This window comes from Arvicanthis niloticus, chromosome 8 (assembly GCF_011762505.2).
Source record: "Arvicanthis niloticus isolate mArvNil1 chromosome 8, mArvNil1.pat.X, whole genome shotgun sequence".
Classification (NCBI taxonomy): domain Eukaryota; kingdom Metazoa; phylum Chordata; class Mammalia; order Rodentia; family Muridae; genus Arvicanthis; species Arvicanthis niloticus.
The window spans coordinates 50,452,890-50,475,141 of NC_047665.1; the positions used below are offsets into that span (position 1 = coordinate 50,452,890).

Consider the following 22,252-nt stretch of genomic DNA (forward strand, 5'->3'; position numbering starts at 1 on the left):
CAATGACTTGTGGCTCTTGAAGCTGAAATCAGGCCTTCCCCCTCTCTCAAATCCAAGTCAATATAGCCATCCTCCTGTGCTTCATGGTTTTATTTGTTTTGTTTTGTTTTGGGAGGAGAGGGGACAGCCATTAACCAACAATCTTACAAACCTTAATATTATCCAGAAAGAACTAAACTTTGTAAGATTTTTAAATTTAATTAACAAGATAATGGTAGTCATTAATACTATCAAAATATTACATCAATATGAAGACTTTGAAATACATATTATAAAAACTTCTAATATACCTGCAAAAACTGTATCACGGGAATACAATGATTATTAGGTTAAAAAATTTCATGTTAATGAGTTATACTATCTGCTTCATCTTCCATGTCATTTTGCAATCTACTAAAATCTTATAGCATTTCTTATCAACTGGGATAAAAACCTTCACAAATTAATTACATTAACCATTTAATTGATGTGCATTTTATCATTTTAATAATGATTTCACCTGAACTTGAAAATATTTTTAAACTAGCATAATAATTCTAAATAGTATTTAAGAATTCACTATTCCACTGAGTATAGTAACACATACCTGTAAATCCTAGCACTTGGGAGGGTTAGGCAGAATGATCATGAATTCACAGCCTGGGTTACATAGCAAGTTCAAGGCCAGCCTAGGTTGCATAAAAACAAAAAACAAAAAAAAAAACAACAACAAAACCACCAGTATCAAAAACACACCTAACCATCCCACCAAAAAAATAAAATTACTATTGATCAATCAGGTGTTCTATTTTCAAGTCCTCCCTAGGCAGCAGTTTGATATGGCCTGTCCATTTCCCTAATGAAAACATCCAAATAAAAGATTACTGATAGATCAATTTTAAAACCTTTTTAAAGATAATCTTTCAAATACCCAAGCTGGCCTTGAACTTCTTCATAGCTAAGAATGGCCTTGAACTTCTGACTCTCTTGTCTCCACTTCCCACATCCTGGGATTACACAACCATATTGGCATCATGTGCTGATTGTGACTGAATCCAAGACTTGGTTGATGCTGAACAAATTTACTCTGCCACCTTAGCTACATTCCAACTGCTAAAACTAATTCTTACAAAAATTACATTTATACTGGAAGAGTTACTTTTTTAGTGAAATAACACTTGAAAATCAGTTTCTGAAATAGGTTTGTGGAATCAGGCAGATCTGTGATTTACAAAAACCAAATGATTTCAAGCAAATCACACTGTAAAACAAAGTATAAAACCCTATAGAGTAAGTACCACAACAAATATGCTAAAGAAGTATAAAACAATAATAAAAAACAAAGAAACAAGGTGTCAAGAGCCCTTCCCATGGGAGCCTGGCCTGCTATTTTTGACACTGTCTCTCCAGGACCAGCATTTTGTAAAAACCAAGAATTAACATCTACACAACCACTACCACTGCAATCCAGAATGTTGACAAAATAAAGTAAGAAGCAAATAGCACACTATGTTTGTTGTAACAGTTATAAACCAATTGTGTGACTTTTGAAACCAGTAATATGTGTGAAAACACAAAACCCATTCTCCATTTGAGTTAATAACCAACAGTTATGTCCTGGAGAAGGTAGCTTCCACCTAGAATTTAACAACATCATGGTCCTCACCTTTTCTGAGACACTGGCTTGAGGAAATTTGCTTCAACCTTATCAAGAAAGCTGCCCAACCAGACAAGTCCTACAGTTCCTGAGGAGCATCAGTAGAACAAACTGAAGAACAAAACTTTAAATGCTTCAGCCAAAAAGACAGTTTCCTATGTTTTCCCCTTTACAACAGAGTGAAGGATCTGATTATAAACAGCTTCGGTAGAAGACAAGGGTTGGTAACTCCTGGCTTCTGAGAAGAAAAGAAAATGTTCTAGAGATGATGGTGGTGATGGCTGCACAATAACAAGGCATATCTAATATATTCCTCAAATGGTTATTTATACTTTATCACAAAAAAATCATGAAAGTAAGCAATCAACAGGCACTACCCTTTCTCCAATTTCTTGAAGCCTATAAGATATATTTACATTTAAATATATTTACTTTCATGATAAAAGATAAACACCACTACACTACAGCTTGTAAGATACAGGAAAAAACTTTTAAGTGTTAATGGACCTAATAAAGTGTATGAATAGTGCCTGGCTCTAGGCCACATCATTTGTGCTTGGTGACTCTGGAAACAGTCTACTTAGAACTATCACGTGAGCACTGTCCCCAACTCAGGCTTGCTTCATGCAGGACATACTCAGCTCTTCCCTGACACTAGTCTAAGATACAAAAGGCCTTATTAAATCCAGCACTTGGGGTGCTGTTACACCTTGCCAAAACTCTTTTTGGAATCTCTATTCTTCAGGTTCTTCTCTCCAGGTTGATCTTTTGCCTCTATCAGCACCTAAGGACCAAGTGTGTAACAAGGAAGACCCTGGCCTTCTCTACTGCCTTTCTACAGGATCAACACTGTGTCCACGCTAGACACTGCTAAGACTATCCAGAGCCATAGCTGGCCTGTGTTCAAATTCCACAGCTGCCACCTCTAATCAATGTGACAAGATGCAAAGGACTTCATCTCCTGTACTATATTATCAAATGATTGAGTTGAGGCACATTTGTAGAATTCTAAGAAAACTCAGGGCCTAGAATAGATCCCTCCATAGATACTCGACCCCTCTTTTCCTCGTGCAAATATGCAATATGAGGAAACTAAGCTATTTCCTCGGTTTTTATACTTAAAAAGTCCCAAAACATACAACTTCTAAGAGACAAGCATTTCAGGGATCATGAATTAACTATTCCCAAATTAGACCAAAAAAATTAAATAAATAAAAGAGAGAGAGATAATTGTAGGAGGAGCTAAGGTGGGAGGAGTAAGGAGAGAAAGAGGAGAAGGAAGAGGAGGAGCTAGGAGAGAGTCGGGGAACATGGAGGCTGATGTTCCCGTGTCTCCTGCAGTCAAGGGTAGTAGGTATATCTAGGTTGGGTATTGGGTTACACCTCTGATTGAGTGGGCATCTTGTTATTCATCATTACCAAATATATAAGCCTTTGGATAATCTAAGCATTAGTCTCATCTGTACCGTGCCCACGTGGTAGGCAGGATGATCTGGGCAATGCCCAGCCTTGCAGAGACAGCATGGAAGATTGGCAGAGCTATTTCCCACGCTGGCGTCTCCTGGGTGGCAGGGCTGGTGTTTCTGGCTGGCTGTTTCTAGCTGCAGCCTCTGGCCACAGAACACGGCGGCTGAGCTGGGCAGAGCCGCTGCAGCTTAGATAGTAGGCTTGACCAGCAGCCGATTTTTAAATAATTACTACAGCAAATAATTAAAATTACATAACTAAATAACAACAAAAGTGAAGGCAAATAGTGCCCAACGACTAACAGGGGGAAGGGTGTTCTTACTCTGACCTTAGCAAAGGGACTCTATGGTTGTCTATGTATGCATGGGAGCTGGTACACGTAGAACTCAGTGGTCAACCTCTGATGTTCCTCAGTTGCTGTTCCCCTCGTCTCTTGAAATAGCCTTTCATTGGCCTGAAACTTACTAATTAACTAGGCCGATTGGTCAATGACCCCTAAGGATCCACCTATTTCCACCTTATCAGCACAGACTATAAGTGTATGTACCACCACACACCTGTTTGTCTTTGTTCTTGAGTTCTAGGGATTGAGCTCAGGCATCATGCTTTCACCGCAAGCACTTCACTATCTCCCTAACTTTTATGTCTACCACATAAAAAAGCATCTTTGTTCCATAAAATTAGAGCCCTGAAAAACTAGCCTTAGTCAACAGAGATATTTCTGTCAAGCAAAGGACAAAAGATACAAGCTATTTTTAATCATGCCTGATAAACACCAAGTGACAATGTTGATGGCTATGCTAACACAGAGTTAGCAGGAAAGTTAACTGGCTGTGTAGATTCACCTGTGACATTGTGGACACAATTGGACTTCAAAAGATTTTGCTCCTGCATTATCAGTCAAGCTGTTATAAATAAATCTCTCTCTGTTCCAAGATTCTCTGGAGCCATGTTTCCTGCCTTCTGCTCATACAGCTGTTCACCTTTCTATGTGAATAACTGGACATATTCTTGTACTTATTTCCATAGAGGAAATATATAATATATACACTACACAGATAGGTAACTTTGTAAGAAGCTCTGCAGGAAAGCACCAAGTGACAAAATGTGCTAAACTAAGGTTACCATGGAGATGAGGCAAACGCAAGAGGAGAGCACTTCTTACTACAATACACAAAGACCATCTGGGTATGAGAAATTTGATTTTTTAGGACACTCAGCTCACACTTTGGTCAGTTTTTCCCACACACAGTAACTGTGTGATATTGTCTAATATGCTCAAACAGAGCTTAAGATTCTACAAAGCAGTAGGAATGTGATATAGCTCAGTAGAACAGCACCTCGCCTACCATGTGTGAGGCGTTAGGTTTAATCCACAGCACTGAGAAGCAGAAAGAAAAAACATTCTTAAAAATTGGGCCTACCCTAGAAAAAACCTACTAGTGCACTAAATGGTTGTGTCAGCAAACTGTTTTCTAAATATTTCTGCTTATTCCCTAGATTTGTGCTGCTCTTAACCTTGGTTAAAGAAAGTGAGGAGTGTTCATGCAGACTCATATAACAAGTCAAAGTCCTAAAAATAAATGACTGAAATAACATTAATATTAACCCTACCCCCCAAGGCTCAAGAAGCATCTTGGGAGAGAGGAAGAATGACTAAGAATTGCAGGTGAAAGGAAACCTGCACTTTCTCTTGGGGGGGGGGGGTCTCGATTACCTCATTCAATATAATCTTTTCTACTTCCATCCATTTACCTACAAAACTTCCTTTTTCTTTACAACTGAATAATATTCTATTATGTAGATGTACTACATTTTCATTATCCATTCACCTGTTGAAAGACATTTAGGTTGCTTCTATTTCCTGGCTATTATTAATAGGGCTAAATAAATATCTGAAATAAGATGCAAGGTCCTTAAGGCATATGGCAAGGAGTGGTATAGCAGGGTAGTGTGGAAAAAACTCGGGCGGGCCGGTGACTGCATCAGGAAGGTTCAGGGTTCCAAAGACTGGGAACCTGGCGGCAAGACCAGGAGACACATGGAGTCCAGTTTTCCAAAGCTTTTATTGTTCATGGCGTAGTGAATGGGTGTAGATGGTTCGTGCTCCCCCCAAAAAGCCAGGGGAGCCTAGCTTTTATAGGGAGGGGGGAAAAGGGAAGGGAATAACTTAATTAGCTACACCCCCAGCCTTTAGATAACTCATTAATATTTTAATCTCTGGAGGTGGAGACCTGTTAATCATGCCCTCTACCTGCATCCAACATGACTGAACGGCACAGGTTGAACGGAGATCAGACCTCAGACCTCGTGTCAGAAGCCTTGGTTCTGGGGGGGTGGCCAAACCCACAACCCAAGAATCAGGATACCCTTCCATGGCCCGACAGGATAGGGTAGTAAATTTTAGGTTGTTTGTTTATTGAGGATTCTCTATAGTCTCTCTCATCTGTGGTTTCTAACTCTAAGTCCTAAGATTTGAGAATACAACAGAAAATAACCTAAGAAACCATGAAATTATAAAGGAAATATCAGAGGGCCTTGGGAGCCTGGAAGAGCGGGACACAGGCAACATAAAGTAGGGAAATGGAATGACAGGAACAGGGCTCCAACTGGGCAAGGAGGGAGGTCAATAATGCTCAGGAAACATCTTGGAAAGTGTGCAAAAATGTGGGCCAGAATACCAGGAAGTGTGCTGTGAAACAGTCTCTCCTAGAAATGGCTGCATAAACAAGATCAAAACCAAAGCACTATCAATGGACACATCAATATGAAAACAGAAAATTTCTGGGTGTCCCAACTCTAGATACATAACTAAAGGCAGCTAATGACAGCTGGGAGAAGAACTGGCCTCTCCCATGGATGAGTCCCCTTATTGATTGCCCAAAGCAGAATGATCAGTCCCAACAAAATTTGGCTGTATTTATATGTGGGTGGGCATGTACACATATATGTATATATACATATGTATGTGCATAGCAAATATCAAAGAAAAAGAGGTTATCTACTTGAGAGAGGGGAACATGACCTGGCAGGGTCTGAAGGAAGGTTACTGGAGGGGACTAAAGGAATGAAGGAGTGAAATTGATATAGCTCCATTACAACTAAAAACATAATAATCAGTTTTAGCTGGGCAACTGTAGTGCACACCTTTAATCCCAAAACTCAGGAGGCAGAGGTAGGCGAATCTCTTGTTAATTCAGTGTTAGCCTTGTCTACATAGGACAGCCAGGGCCATATAAAGAAACTACATTTAAAAGAAGAAAAAAAACAAAATAAAAATTTAAAGGAGTGTAAGTTGAGTGGTGGTGGTGCACAACTCCCAGCACTCAGGAGGCAGAGGCAGGTGAATCTCTGTGAGTTCAAGACCAGGTTGATCTATAGAGTAAGTTCCAGGAAAGCCAGGGCTACACAGAGAAACCAGGGCTTGAAAACCTCAAAAGAAAACATGAGTTGTTAAACGCCATAGAACAGGGAGGAGCGCTGTAAAATGCCATCTTCTGGATAAGACATGGTCATTGCACTCCAGGATTCAGAGCAGCTGTGGCTGCCAGCAAAACATGCATAATATCAAGCCTATTAAAATTCCAACACAGGCAGTGGGTTCACATGACTCCAGCCCTAGCTGAGGAGCGACTATTAGTTGATGGCTGCTGGGAGGCAGAAGAGTCCTCTTTTCTTTGCAAGTATGGCCACTGAAAGGCTGCCCACACCTTTCATAAAGGCTTCACATGTGACTGGGGGAGGGAGGTGAAGTTGCAAAGGGGGACATGGTGGTCATTAGTTGAGGAGATGGGTTCAGGTAGAAAGGGGAGTGAGGGGTAGATATGACCAAAATACATAGTATAGGTGTATAAAATGCTCCAAGAACAAGAAGTATTAAGAAAAATGAACAAAAGATTTAATAGTATCTAAAGATATATAGATACCTAATATGCACATTCACGTGCACAAAGATGGTTTGTCATCTTAGAATGCAAATCAAACCCACAAAATGCAACTTCACCTTTCAACTGTTTTTAGACACGAGAGTTGTTTATATGAGGCCTGTATCATATATATAATTTGCAAAGAATGTCTTATATTTTTTGTGATTTGTCAGTTTAATCAATTTTTCTTCTGGTTTTTCATTCTTTACTAGATGTTACATTTAAGAAAATGTGCTCTCATATGTGCTAGCTAATTTTACGTCAACCTGAGACACACTAGACTCATTTGAGAGGAGTAGAACATCAACTGAGAAAATGCCTCAGTAAGATCAGCCTGCAGACAACTAGGGCATTGTCTTAGTGACTGATGCAGAAGGGCCAAACCCATTGTAAACACAGCCTCCCTCCCCGCCCTGGGCATGTGATCCTGGATTCTATAAGAAAGCAGGCTGAGTAAGCCTTGGGGAGCAAGACAGTAAGCAGCATTCCTCCATAGCCTCTGCATCAGCTACTGCTTCCAGGTTCCTGCCCTGTTTGAGTTCCTTTCCTTCAATAATGAAAAGTGACAAAGAAGTTTAAGAAAAATACACTCTCTCCTTCCCATGTTGCTTTGGTCATGCTGTTTCACAGCAATACTAACCCTAAGACATCATGTAAGAGTGTTTTAAGGCCCGACTCCCACCCTAATCTCCAGATTCCCTGGGACTGGAATTATTGTTAATTGTACTGGAGTAATTGTTTTTATTGTCACCACCATGTGAGTGCTAGAAATCAAACCCAAGTACTCTGCAAGAGCAACAAATACCCTTAATCACTGAGCCAATGCTTCAGCCTTCCTTTAATCTATTCTGAGCTATAGGGTATACAACACTAATTTCTACTTGTCCATGGGCTATTTAGAAGTGCTAATGACTGACTGTCCCTTTTCCATTCAGTAGTCTTGGTACATTTTCTCATGTCTGTGGTATGCATGCGCACATGCAACTGTGTGAGCATAACTGTGGCAGTCAGAAGCCAACATCCAGTTTCTTCCTTAGTCCTCACTTGGACCCAGGGCCTAGGCTAGCCAGCTTAATCCAGAATTCCTGTCTCCATCTCTCACAAGCAGATTACAGGGAGACTGCCAAGGCTGTCTTGGCACTTACTTGGGTATTTAAGATCCAAACTATGGTGTTTAAACTTGCATAGTAATTACTCTACCTGCTGTGCCATCTTTCAGGTCTCAATAGTCTTAGTATTTCTGTCCCCAGTATCCAACTCACTGCCCACCCCCACCCCCCCGCCGCCACAAGAAAAGAAAAATACATGAGCTCATTTATAAACTTTCAGTCCATGTCTGTTCCTATAGAAGCACTATACAGTTTGAATTGCCAAAGCTTGAAATTTAATTTTTAGATTATTAAAATGAGAGCCTCAAACATTTGTTATTCTTTTCCAAGACTAAGAAGGTATTTTCTTGCTTTTTTTTTTTTAAGGAAATTAAAAAAAAAAATCTGTACTATGAAATATTGACCTGGCCCAAGATAGGTTAAGTTTGACACACTCTTCAGTCTTCTAAGAAGGTAATTGCTAAGACTTTAGAGCTCCCTGATGGATATGTCTCTGGGCTATACACCACATGATCTATGATAGCTGTGAGGTTTACTGTACGAGCTCAAGCCATGCAGAATGATCTTCATCTACTAAAAGGGATAGAAATAAAGGATGTCCACATGGGTAGCCAACTTGTGAACATGATTAGCCACCAGTAAAAACTGTGGATCTTGAGGCTCAAGTGAGTTTGTTTAGCAATATTTCATGTGTGCTAATACATAGAATTGCTAGAAGGAGTATTGTTCCACAGGCAAAACAGTATAAGAAATACCCGATACTCCCCCAATCCAGCTCCTCCTGTCTCCCCTTGATGTTTTAATACCCATTCATTGACATCAACTACAAACAGGATTAAAACAGCTTTGCTAGTCTGCATTCAAGTAAATTACTGAATCTGAGGATGGTCTTTGGGAACTCTATCTTGCAAAATCATTCAAAGCAGAGAACATTTGCCAGGTAGTAAAGATCTTTTATTCCCATGATATCTGAAAGCTCCAATTAGGCTAATGGCTGAGTTCTGTGGACTGCTGTCTTAAAATACAACTACATGGCAAGTAAACCTTCACTGTTGAGCATCATTAGGAGGTTCCAAGCCGTATCCGATAGAAAGTTTCCAGTAAGTGGCCTTTATTAGATTAGCATTACTCAAGGTTTATTCCAAGTATCCAATATCCTGATCTGTCAAGAGGAGAAATGTAATAGTTCCAACTGTCTTTCCAGCAATAACTCCGATGGTGGACTGGAAAGGGTGGACATCTCAGCACTGGTTTACCTAAGTGGTTTTCTATTTAGGGGATCTCTGGAACCCTTTGTATTCTTACAAAATTATTGAATGTCAGAAAGAGTAATTCTGTGGGCTATACCTATAAAACATGTATCATAGTAGAAAATTATATTTTACTCACTCTAAAATCAAATTCTGGAGACAGCAAGATAATTCAGCAAGTCAAAGTACTTACTACATGAACCCAATGACTTGATTTCAATCTTTGGGACTGATTTAATAGTGGACAAAGAAAACCAATTGTATTAAGTTGTCCTCTAGCCTGCATATGTATACCATGACATTCATGCACATATATTTACAATAACAAATGTATTTAATAATATAATCACTTTTGGAAAATGAAAATATTATTTTCTAAAACAAAGGATGAGTATGCCAATGTTTTCCTGGAACTTTCTTACATCTCATTTCATACTAAACATCGAAGTTCTCATATCCCTCCTCCAAACTCAGCTCATGGCATAGTAGCTTTCTTAGTTTATGAAGAGACTCTGGTCTCACATTGATACACAGTTTAAAACTGAGGAAGAGTTTCCTTCCAGATGACTCAGGTATTTTTTCTACTATGTAAATATAAAAAATGACATTCCCTTAAAAGCTATTTGGAATTTGGAATCTTTTGATCAACAATCTTCCAGACTTAATTCCATCTTGAACTTTAAGTGGTTCTTTTGCTGGCACATGATCTCTAAGCACATAACAGTCATTTAGATAACCCTGGTCTGCATGGCTTCCAATGTTGACAGTTTGTCCTATAACATCAGAAATTACAGATATACATTTTTCACCATTAATTACATCATCATTAGTGGGTATAATATTTTTGAAAATTTTCATATTCATTTCAAAGATCAAATATCTATGATTGGAAGGAAAGTAATATAAAGGAGTCGATCTTAATTTCTCAGAAGACATATGTAAATATGTACAACTGAAAAGCCAGAGCATGTAATTCATTCTTTTAAATGAGAGGCAGTTCCACAGAAAACGTGGCTCAAAGTTCACTATTTCACCAAGCACATTCCAAGTAAAATTAGCCTTAATCCTTCAATTACGTGATTCGCAGTATGAAAATGAATTTGATAGACTGATACTACCCAAACCTTGCCCAAGACACCTTTTGTTCCAAATTTCCTGAGAGAACTATATCCCAGGTAGGAAAATCCCAGAGGTCACAGGAAGGTGGAGGCCTGTGGATATATGAAATGCTAAACAAAAGTTACAGTTGAAAAATCAAAGAAGCCATATCCTAGGAAACAGACAGGCTCCATGACCTATTCATGTGCCCAAGACATGGGGACATGGAGTCTCTACACACAGTCAATACAGCAGTCTCAAGGGCTCTAGAGTCACATTTGGCTACCACTCACCTACTTCAGATGGCACAGCCATTACAGCATAAGTGGTCAGAGGACTCTAGATCACCACTACCTCTACTATAGCCACTCATGGTTCACTCCTGTCTGAGGAAAATTACCTTGATTTTGTTAAGTGGGAAGACCCACCTACTAGGTATGGTACCATCACCTGGCTGGAGCCCTGACTTTGGAAATAGAAAAGGGGGACTGAGCAATAGCATGTATTCATTGTTCTGTGTTTCCTGAGTGCAGATACAATGTGACCAGCCAGCCTCATGGTCCTTCCACAATGTCTTCCCACTATTATGGACTGTATCCCCCTCAAACTGTAAGCCAAAATAAACCCATTCTGAAACTGCTTTTACCTGAGGATTTTGTCTTAGCTACAGGAAAAAAAAAAAAAAAAAACACTTAGCTTGAAATTTGTGAACAAAAAACAAGAGTTATAAGAAATTCAGGAGATTTACTATTCATACTTTCTATATGACACTTAAGATAAAAACATCATGAAGTTACACTATGGAAAAAAATTATACAATCTGTCTCATCATGATAGAAAATTTAGCTAGGCTTTTAATAGGACCTATGCAATGAAACAGATGGGCCTATTTTAAGAACAGTGCTTGCTAGTTTTTTAGAAACATAGTAAAGCCCCTGCCAAGTAAAGGTTGTTTATGCTTTTGCTTTGGAAACAGAGGGAAAGTTCTCCTTTAGTACTTGGACATATTAAGTATTTCAGAATTCTGATATATAAAGTATGCTTCTATTTGGTCTACTTTAAATCTAACTTTTAAATAAGTATTTCAGAATTCTGATATATAAAGTATGCTTCTATTTGGTCTACTTTAAATCTAACTTTTAAATAAGTATTTCAGAATTCTGATATATAAAGTATGCTTCTATTTGGTCTACTTTAAATCTAACTTTTAAAAAAGCATGGCAAAACAACCTGCCAGCTCAGGTTTGAGCAGGTCTGTATGAAATGGACAAAAGTATTAGAAAATACCCATTCTAATGATATAGCTATGATGCTCTAATTCAACCTACTGTGTGGGGCCATGGCTGTGATGTAAATGGGCATGAGAAGCAAGCTCACATCTGTATTTGACTGATGATGCTGCAAAAATATATTTCCTTCCCTTTCATGTTAATGCATTTTAGATTGGAATCTGAGTAATAGTTTTACCAGCTTTTGCCAACTAGACTACATACAGTTCCAGCTAACATGGCTCAATAAACCAGGCACCATTTCACATTGAGTCAGGGTTCATTTTCAATCAACAAGCTAAGAAAAGCTTTTCTTCACTTGAACTTCTTCATTACATAGATCAGGTCTAGGGAACATGGACAGAGACGGTTCCTGACAATGCAGAGACTCACACCCAGTCTCACTCAATGCTATCAAAGCCCCAGTGTGAAACTGGGGTACCAAGAACTGCATTCTTCACTCTCATACCTACACCTAGTTTGCTCATGAAAACCAAGCAATGGAAGCATGTCATTTGTGACATAAGCCCCTATATGCAGCAGTCAGTTCCAATGCAGGACTGTGTACATTCACAATGGTCACACAAATGGATTTGCAGACATCCCCTACTGGTGGAGGCACTACCACTCATGTCATTTCAACGGTCTGATTTTTTTTTAACCACTGGCAAAACTGCCCTGTTTATCTAGAAAACAACACAAATTTGAGTACAGAAACTTAAATATTTGTGTTAATACCTTTAAAATTCACATAGAAATGCATCTTTCACTAGTCCATTCATTCATCAGAGAATTACCTTGAGGAAAGCTACTAATAACAGCCTACCACAGCCTTGTAAGCTTCCTTGTTTTTTTTCTAGTAACTAGACTATGGAAACTTTGTAGCTGATAGTGGCACATCATTCTGTTTAAAGGCTGGATACACATGTATGGTGTGTAGCATAGAAATCAACATAAATACACTAAGTATAACACAATGTTTAAAGCAAGAGAACCTCACAGGGATAACTTCAAAGAGCTTAAAGAGAAAGAGAAAGTGAAAGCTACTTATTTCCACTTGTGGTAGACCAGACATGCCATTGAGAGAGTAACATTTTTCTAGTGATAAAGAATCTTTTACAGTTTGCTTTGTCAAATATTAAATTACCACATTTTACATGTTTATATAAAATGTACCATCCTTAAAACTGTAAATTGTCATAAAAATAACTTAAAATCTTTCACACAACTTTTAACTAAAATGAATTAACAGAATGAGACCGTGTGTTCCTCAGCCCTACTAAGAAGCAAGAAAGGAATAAAATCCTTTCTTCCCCCGTTTCCTCTACAAAGGGAGACAACAAGAAAATGCCTCATTCCACTTGAAGTCCTGAAGATCTATCAATACCAGGGATCTTAGTGCTCAGTGCAGACTCTTCTCATCCTAGGAGAGAAGTGCAAGTCATCCTATTACCAGACATTGAGTAGGGAATCTTATCAAAACAAACAAACAAAAAAACCTTTACTGCAACGAGAGGACAAAGCAGGAGGCAGGAGAAACATGATGATGTTATTCCCCACAGGACCCACAGGAGATGCAGCCAAGGAAGGAAACACTAGTGATTAATAAAGAGCCGTCTGGAATATAGCAGCAACTCCCCAACATCCAGTGTCAGAGCTAAACTTCTAAAAAGAATTTTCTCACTAGTAACTGGACCTGGACAGCTCCCACTCATCTTTAACAATGAGGACATGAGCTCTTTTGCAGGATTTTGAGAAACAGCCCAACACCATCTGATGCTCACAAATTACAACTGATACCCCTGGCACTTGGAGCCTTTCATCTGGACAACATAAAACCATCTGACAGCTCACTTACCACACATGCATCATTTTCTGTATTATTGTTTGGGGCTTCACTTTTATACATTATGATTTGCAAAAATACGCCATATGATTATATTTGTGTCTACTTTCTTGTGTAAAAAAAATAATTTCCTCTACAATAAAGTAAAAACATTGAATTTGTTGGATTGCCTTTTCACAGTGAAAGATATCACTTTTATTCCCTGGATTGATTATAGATTTTTGCCATTTTATAGGGTTTTCCCAAAATACAATACTTCACAACTTAGTCACTAGCTACAATCTTTTCTAATGTGGTATAAATAACACTATGCTTGCTCATCTTTCATAATTCTTTATCTTCTCTCAATTTCCAATGACAGCAGCATCTACACATGTTGTCAGGAAGCTTCCAGAAATACTTAATGTTCACATTTACCTTTTTAGTCAACATGGTTTTATTGTTCTACTTTTAAATTTCAGTTCTCTTATAGCATTCCTAAATTTGTGTCAATGTAATATTAAATATTCCAATAACCCCTGCTTCCAGAGCTAAGTACAGTCTTCCCAGCTGGAACAGTCTTTTCATAGTTCATCTAGCAAGCAGAATTTAAATGACATAGCTTTACAGCATTAAGAGTAAACTCCTGCCTGATTTGATGGCAGACATCTTTTATCCCAGCACATGGATTTTTTTTGTTCATAGTATGTACTGGGACTGTCCTAAGCAAGTCAGTAAGTCTTCAAAATATCTCAAGAGGCATGTAACTAGAAGCTATGACACTGTACAGCCCAGAATGCCGAAGGCAGACCATCACAACACCTAAAGGTTGGGGCTGCATCCAGGAAACCTGGCTGGGGCACACATCACATGGTCTTCTCTCAGTCAACACCCTTCAGTGGAATTCTCACAAGACAGAAAACTGATTTCAACTCATGTGGGATTTTATAGGCAAACTTTCAATTAAAGTGCCTTGTACAAACTTTGTCTAAAGAAGGACTAATTGAACAGAGCATGGTAAACCAGTCTTAATGCCAAATGGCTTAAGAAGTCACCATTGGTCTAGCATTTTTACAACAGTGGAAAGAAATGATGGTTCTCTCCAGGATGTGAGATGCTGCCAGGAAAGAGTGAGTTCTTCTATGCTGATTCAGAGAATAAATCAGGAAGTTCCAGCCTTTAAGTTACACATAAAGCAGAACCCAAGAAGCTGAAGGACCAAGCCTCAAGCTGAATGACTAACAGCTCCTTCTCAGTTCTGCAGGTCTAATATTCATACTGGCAAGAGAATCAAGGTAATAGCCTGGGGGAGACTCATTTAGACCTGACAGTAGGGGGACAAAGCCAGGCCTAACAATCTGCATATGACTACAGACTGAGGCTTTTCTTTACAGTATGCAGAGTAAGGAAGCTCTTAGCTGCTTCGAGTTTTAAAATGCCATTTCACATCATTTTCCAAGTTGTGTTGTCATTATGAAAGTATTCCTGTCCTTTTTCAGTTAGGTTTATAAGACTTGTACAGTATCTCTGTTGCAAGTCCACATACATAAATGACCCTCCCACCCCATTACAAGCAAGACTTAAGAAAATTCCTTAGTAATCCATCTCAACTAGTTCTGCTATTATCTTAACAGCTTATCCTTTTAGTTTGATTGTGACATTTGTCCCCTGCACCAATCCTACACACAGTATAAAGTCCTATCTTGAAACATGATCCACAGGAAGCTATGCAAGGACAGGAGATTAGGAGAAATGTCTCATACCCAGTGTGCCTCACAGCACACATATAACATACAGACTCTAGGAGATCCTTCAAGATCTATCAGCAGGGCAATTAAGAATCTGTGCTCATTGGGGAAAATATAAGCAGCTTCCTTTCTTGAAAGCCCTGGGAAATCTAGGGACTGGTTTCCTGGGCTGAGGGGATTTGAGCAGACTGTGGAATCCAGGACCTTCCCTCAGCCCTACTCGTGTTACATCTTGCAGGATGATAAAACAGAATGTAAGTTGATCTAACTAAGTAAACAGCTTCTCTTCCATCAGACAGCATTCCACAAGAGCAGATAAGAGTAAACTTTGCTAAGTGCCTCCTGGGGATGCTATATACCTGCCAAGATCCCTGAATGTCATTTGTCACCCCAGCTATTTCCTGCAATATTTTAAGGCCACAGTGGATAACAAAAGGTCAAATTCTATTGGAAATATCACTCAAGAGGAAGAGTAAAAACAACCACATTCCAGTTCCTATTCTGACCCATTCTCCATCCTTTCCTCCTGAGTCAGGAATCTGCCAAATGAAGTCCAGCATCACATGCTACCTCACGAGTTCACTGAGCTTGGCAAGACATGCACTGCCACCTAACAATCAAGCAACACTTCCCAGCCTCTCTCAACAAGCTGACTATGGGACTTGGTGCTGGCTTATGAAAGATAAGGAAGATATGGCTCCTGGCACTTCTTGGTATAGTCTGAGTCTTCCTCATACTTCCAAGAAGGGAAAAATGTGTGGGAAAAAGTGACATTCAGTATAGAACAAAACCAAAAAATTGCAATAATCAGGAAGCCAGAGAGTAACAAATCTCTATTTTGACTAGGTCACTCCTAGGTAGGATTGCAGTCACCCACCAAGTGATACCCTGCAAAACTAAAACATGTGAAAAGTATAAGACAGCTATGCTCAGCTTGGTACACATAAGGAAGAGAAGACACTGGGGGAAAGGGAAGAGACACTGGGTGTAAGATACTCTGGGAAATCAAAGAAATGCCTGGAGAGAGGATGGAAAATATGAAGGGTGGGGTGGACAGTGTAGAGGATAAGGAGAACACCAACATGTAAGCTTCAACCATTGACTCTGACTTAATCAGTGGTAAAACCTCAATGTCTACCTCTGAAAATCCCCAAGGCCACACAGAAATGTCAATAGCGAAAGGCCAGTAAGGCAAATTAAATGCACTGCCTAACTAGACACAGGGTTCATATCTTGCTCCAAACACAGCTTCTTTTTTTTTGAGCAGCTGTTTCACCTTAGGAATTAGTGAGCTGGCAAGATGATCATTATTCTATAGATACAACGTTTCCTGTGTATATTCTCATGTAGCACTCTGTTCTCGTTTTCTTCTTGATCTAAACACTGAGCTGTTTCCAAGAACAAATAGCTACAAAGTTACCTAAGAATTTGTCCAAGAGGAAGGATGCCAGGACCTGCCAAACCACAGAATCAAAACCTATGGTTTTAAACAAATGCACGTAGTACCATCAGTGGTCCTTCAGATACTTTTAACCAAGAAAGTGTGCAAAAAAACACAGCAAAATTCAGATAGGCAGAACTTGGTGACAAAAGGCCCTAAAAGTCAACTTGGACAAGGCCAGCATTGCTAAACAATCCTTGCAACTCTTCCCTTCTGTAGACACACAGACTAGAAGTCTAAACTTAAACTTGCTTTAAACTTCAAAAAAAAAATCCTCTTTTTTGGGGGGGGTGCGGGGGTGGTGGTGAAGGAGTTGTTCTGTTTTGTTATTTTGCCTCTCAAATGCTTGCATTAAGAAGGTACATTAAATGCTACCTTAAAACCAGGCCAGGGTACCCATAAGTAAGCCAATCCCCACCAAAGTCCATCCAAACTAGCTCATTCCCTTGGCCCATTACTTCTGATTTCATTGCTAATTCTTAAAGAACTATATTTTAGTGGGTACTATCACTGGTCAGTAGTTGGTCCCCAACTGAGGAGGGAAAAAAAAAAAAAAAAAAAAAAAAAAAAAACCTTACTTCCTTTTTAAATCAGTTAATCCACAAAATGGAAAAGATGGGTGTCATTTGCATTCCTTTTTCAGGTAAAGAAACTAAAGAAAGCAAAACATCAAAAGGCCAAAAGAGGAAGTAGACTGAGAGGCATACCTCCTTTACCACCACCACCACTTCGGCCATTCCATGTACATAGCAATTCCAGATGCAGTTGCTCGTGTTGTGACTTTTGTTTGGAGTATTACTCCTGTTGTTTTCTTTTGTTCTAGAAAGAGTCTCAGTATGTAAAACTCTGGCTACCCTGGAACAGACTACTTGGACCAGGCTGGCTGTCAAATTCAGATGTGCCTGCTTCTGTCTTCTGAGGGCCAGGTTTAAAGATATAAGCTACTTACTACTCCCAGCAACTTTTCTTCTAACACTACAAAAGCTGGAATACAAATCTATGTTATTTGTCACTCTTGCAAATCATTCACAAAAGTTCTCTGCACTTTCTGGACCTCTGGTCTGTCCTCAACTGCTAGATGCTACCTCAGCACACTTCACTATTAATTCTTCTACCTGTGGCCAAATCCAGCATCTCTCATTTGGTCCAATCCTGCCAAATCAGCTACCATTGCAGGATCTGAAATGCAGTCAGAGACAGTGACTAAAAGCCTTACTGTAGAGTGTGGGTGTGATTAGTCAATCAGCTGAAAGGCATGAAGCAGAATACCTGGCCTCTCCATGAAGTCACTTCCACCTTTACCATCCAGATTACCCCTTAGCTGGTCTAAACACCTTCCAATCCAACTCAAATATTACACATTTGACCCTCATATCTTAGATATGGGAGGTTCAATCCCACTTTGTGATAGAAACAGAGATCAGCCATGGGTTAGCTAAGGGAAACAGGATCAGCCAAAAGCCATTCACATACATATCCTCAAACTTCTAGTTTACTGAGCAACTAATTACCTACCTGGATTAAGTACCAGTGAGGCAATAGGAACAAGAGAGTTCCAATTCCCTGCCCTCGTTGGGCCCTTCTGCTTCAAAGGCAGAATAGTCTAAATGAAGCAAAATTCATAGTGTACCGGTAGTAAGCAGCCAGTGTTGTGAATCAAGCCACAGCAGAGGAGAACAGACAATTAGTTCAAATAGCATTTACCAGAGGTACATTTCACCGAGGTCAGGCCCTTTCCTAGAGGGAAGAATTGAGAAAAGAGCTCAGAAGCCTGCAGGGCTGGATCAGACACATCAGAGAACTTATTTGGATTGCAACACACGGGCATTGTGTGAAGTCTTGTCACTGACAACCCGTTTCAGCTTTACAAATTTCCTGTGAGGAGGTAATGTAGGTAGGTCCCAGAATCCCCCTTGCAGCTAATGGTACGTAATCAAAAGTACAAAAGTACAATGTGGGGCAGGCTGAATTACAGCCATGGTGTTCCAGGTCCTAGAAAAGATGAAGAACTCAGCTTCCAACCAGTTTCTCAACCCTGGGAACCCTCTAACACACACAATATCGCCCCAGCCAAGGAAAGTGTCATTCAGCATGGTGCCCCACTTCTCATGCCTTCAGATGCTATGCCATCAATGATCCTGAGCATGTTCAGAGAGGTCCCAGATACTGAAGACAAGACTTCCCACTGCAGCAAGTAAAACGCTCCAAGGAACATTCATCCAAAGGTTTCTTAAGACGCTCATCCTAAGGTTTCTTCAAGCACTTTTAACCTCTTCAAGCTACATGTTCTAGAAGTGCTGACATGTGGGTCAGTAACAATGAGATGACTATGATGATAAAACCACATATGCACATCGGTGACACTAGTTCATTCATTCCCACTGTGGCCTAACTGGTAGTATATACTGCTACAAATTTAGACAAAATTAAAAACATCTCCTACTGTCCTCCAAAATGAGCTCACAAATTTGACTAAACCAACAAGTTGCAATCCATTTTGCCCTAAATAATAAGAATTAGAATCTGACTCACCTCAGAACAAAAATATATCTTTCAAAACCCAAGTCATTTCTTGCTATTCATTCATTCATCTATTCTAATTCTTCAACCTGTGGTTCGGTACCTAAATGATAAAGATCACAGGAAAATGACTTGTTTTCAATGTTCACTTTCTCTAAAATGTCTGTTTCTAAGCTATGCCTGACACCTCCTCTCTCTTAATAATTTATAGCACATTTGTGTCTTACCTCTCTTATTTAAGAGTAGTTCTGAAGAAATTATTAAATTTCCTTACATTCCTACTTGGGACAATTCTATGCAAAGTAGAGTTTTTTTTTTAAAGTATAGTATGAAAAAATATCTAAAATCTCACCAATATTCATTTCTTCAAAATCACTTACTCAGCACTTACTATATGGTAAATCTCTGTGAGGCACTGTCAACCTAATGACATTTAAAACATTTTGGCCTAAAAGCAGTAAGTCTACATAAAGACAAGACTAAAATACCCAACACCAAGCAAATGGTTTATAAGTGCTCAGTTGTTTACAAAGAGAGAGACTATATGCTATAAAAACCCAGAATGAAGGTCATTTTCCACGGTACAGACAGGAAGCCAGCATTAGAGGAACACCGTACAAGAGAAGTTGAAGAAAACTGGCAGCGCTAAGCCCCACAAGCAGCACTTCCCACAAAAAACAAAAACAACAAACAAACACCCCTTCAAAGTCTAGTTTGATTTATCCTACTTACTGGTTAGTGATTACTGCTTTGTAGATGCTAGTAAAAGACAGGAAACTCTTGGATCAGACAATGACTTAATTTCTCATGGCCTAATGGGTGCGTGAACTTTACGTGCATGAATGTCCATTGGTCCAGTAGATACAGTACATATGGGTTTGCATCAAGAGGAGAAAATCATCCATTGGACATGAAGATGGCTGGACTATACAGGTCATAAAAACACAAAGCATGGGCAGCAGAGAATCCATACACCAGACATGGGTTCCCTAGGTTGGAAGAGTGCTGGCAAGGGAATATGAAGCAAATGGAAACAAGCTGTATCACTAGCCCATGGTTCCTAACACAACCTTAGAGCTCCTAACCACTGATGTCTACACACCTCCATGGGGCTGATTCACCACACTCAAGAACAACCACACACTGGGAAACAGCAAATACACCTGACCTTTCTATATCCTAACATCCTCCTTTGTCTCATGTGCTATAGCTGATAGGTTATTTTTCTGCCAGTGAAATGAGCCATTTCAAACCAGATTAGATTATATTAAAGGCAGGTTTATTGAGAAGCTGCTCTCAGGCAAATTCACGGGCCCCAAAGATTGAGACCAGGGAAGCTGATATGAGGAAAGAAGGTGGGGAAAAGAGAAAGTGAGGAAGGAGCATGTGCACAGAGAAAGAAATTGACAGACAGGCACCAAGACCAAAATGTCTAGATTATATAGCGAGAAGCCTCTGATTAAGGACAGCCCAGCCCCTGGGCTGGAAAGTTCAGGGTTGAGGGCAGGATATATGCCAGGTAGGGACTGAGGGATGCTGGGAGAACCTGGAGGCCAGGTCTGTTTTGATATGTAAAATATGCACCTCAGTCCCTTGTCCCAGGTCTGGAAACCAAATAGCCCTGGTATCTCCTCACCAAACATCCAACTATATTCCCTATTCAATCCCTAAAACCAATGTATAGGGGCTTAAGATACAAAGTAATTGATAGAATCTTTGTCTAGCATGCAGGATGCTATTTCCATCACCACATACAAACCAAGCATGGAGGTGCACACCAGCAAACCCAACACTTGGGAGGTGGAGCAGAAAAATCAGGAGGCTCAAGATCATCCTCAGGTATATAATGAATTTTCAGGACCACCCTAAGCTATGTCTCTAAAAAATAAAATCAATGTATGTGCCCACATGTAAATACACACACACACACACACACACACACACACACACACGTGCGCGCGCGCTCACAGTAGGCTCAATCTCCACAATTTCCCAACGAGTTACTTACCCTGTATGCTTGCTTGCCTATTAAATAACAGATTCAAACTCCAGCCTCGTTCTTGACAGGAGTGCTCAAAACATGATGTCCCTCCCCTGTATTTTAGGCATCAACTATAAATAGGAATCCCTGATTTTATCTCATTTTTCTTTTTTTTCTTTTTTTTTTAATTTGCCACTACCTAGTAAAGCCAACAATGAGTTAGGTCTTCACACATGCATCCATGGAAAAGAGCTGGAAAACAGTTCCTTAATAATAGTGGCACCCCTATTCTATGAAGCCTTTGCCAGTACTTAAATCAAACTGTCATTTTGGCATATAAAGTAAGTATAACCTAAAGCTGTACCCCAACCTCAGCTCAGGAGAGGTAGAACCCTGAGGACCTGCTAAACCTACTGTTGTCCAAGTTTTTGTCTACTTCTGATGGCAATGTGCCCCTTGTAAATTCTGCTGTTCTTCACTGCTGTGGCATTAAGAAAGACTCCAGCCAGACAATAACTCAACAGGTCAGTACTGTTTACCACAAGGCTGCTTCTAAGATAGAAGCATCACCCAGTTTGGCAGATTTCTCAAGACATTGATTTTAAAGATTTCTTAGTTCAGGTCACTGAAAATATTAAGAGGATAGACAGAAGGAACACATAGGCTAGGCATTCATTACATTCGTTACATTCGTTACATTCGTTGATGCTGTTATACTCACTCCAAAATCAGGGAACAGGGGTTCCATTTCAAAAGTAAGATATAGAATTCAGACTATGGAATCAACACATTTCTGTTTTCTCTCAGAACTCTTTCCACTTTGGGCTGTATGATTGATTTGGTTCCTCTACCACCCACAACCTCCCCTTCCTCCTCCCTTACCCTGTCCATTTAATTAAAAGATGCTTATTATCTATGCTAAGCAGTGAAACACTATCACACCACCCCTCAGCACACACATCCCAGACAAATAAACTCAATTA

General features: G+C 39.6%; 1 protein-coding gene across 7 annotated transcripts in view; it reads right to left on the reverse strand.

The window, feature by feature from the left end:
• Positions 1 to 22,252, reverse strand: part of Dip2c (disco interacting protein 2 homolog C) — a 395,546-nt gene that overhangs the window by 222,615 nt on the left and 150,679 nt on the right. The gene's annotated exons all lie outside the window — the stretch shown is intronic.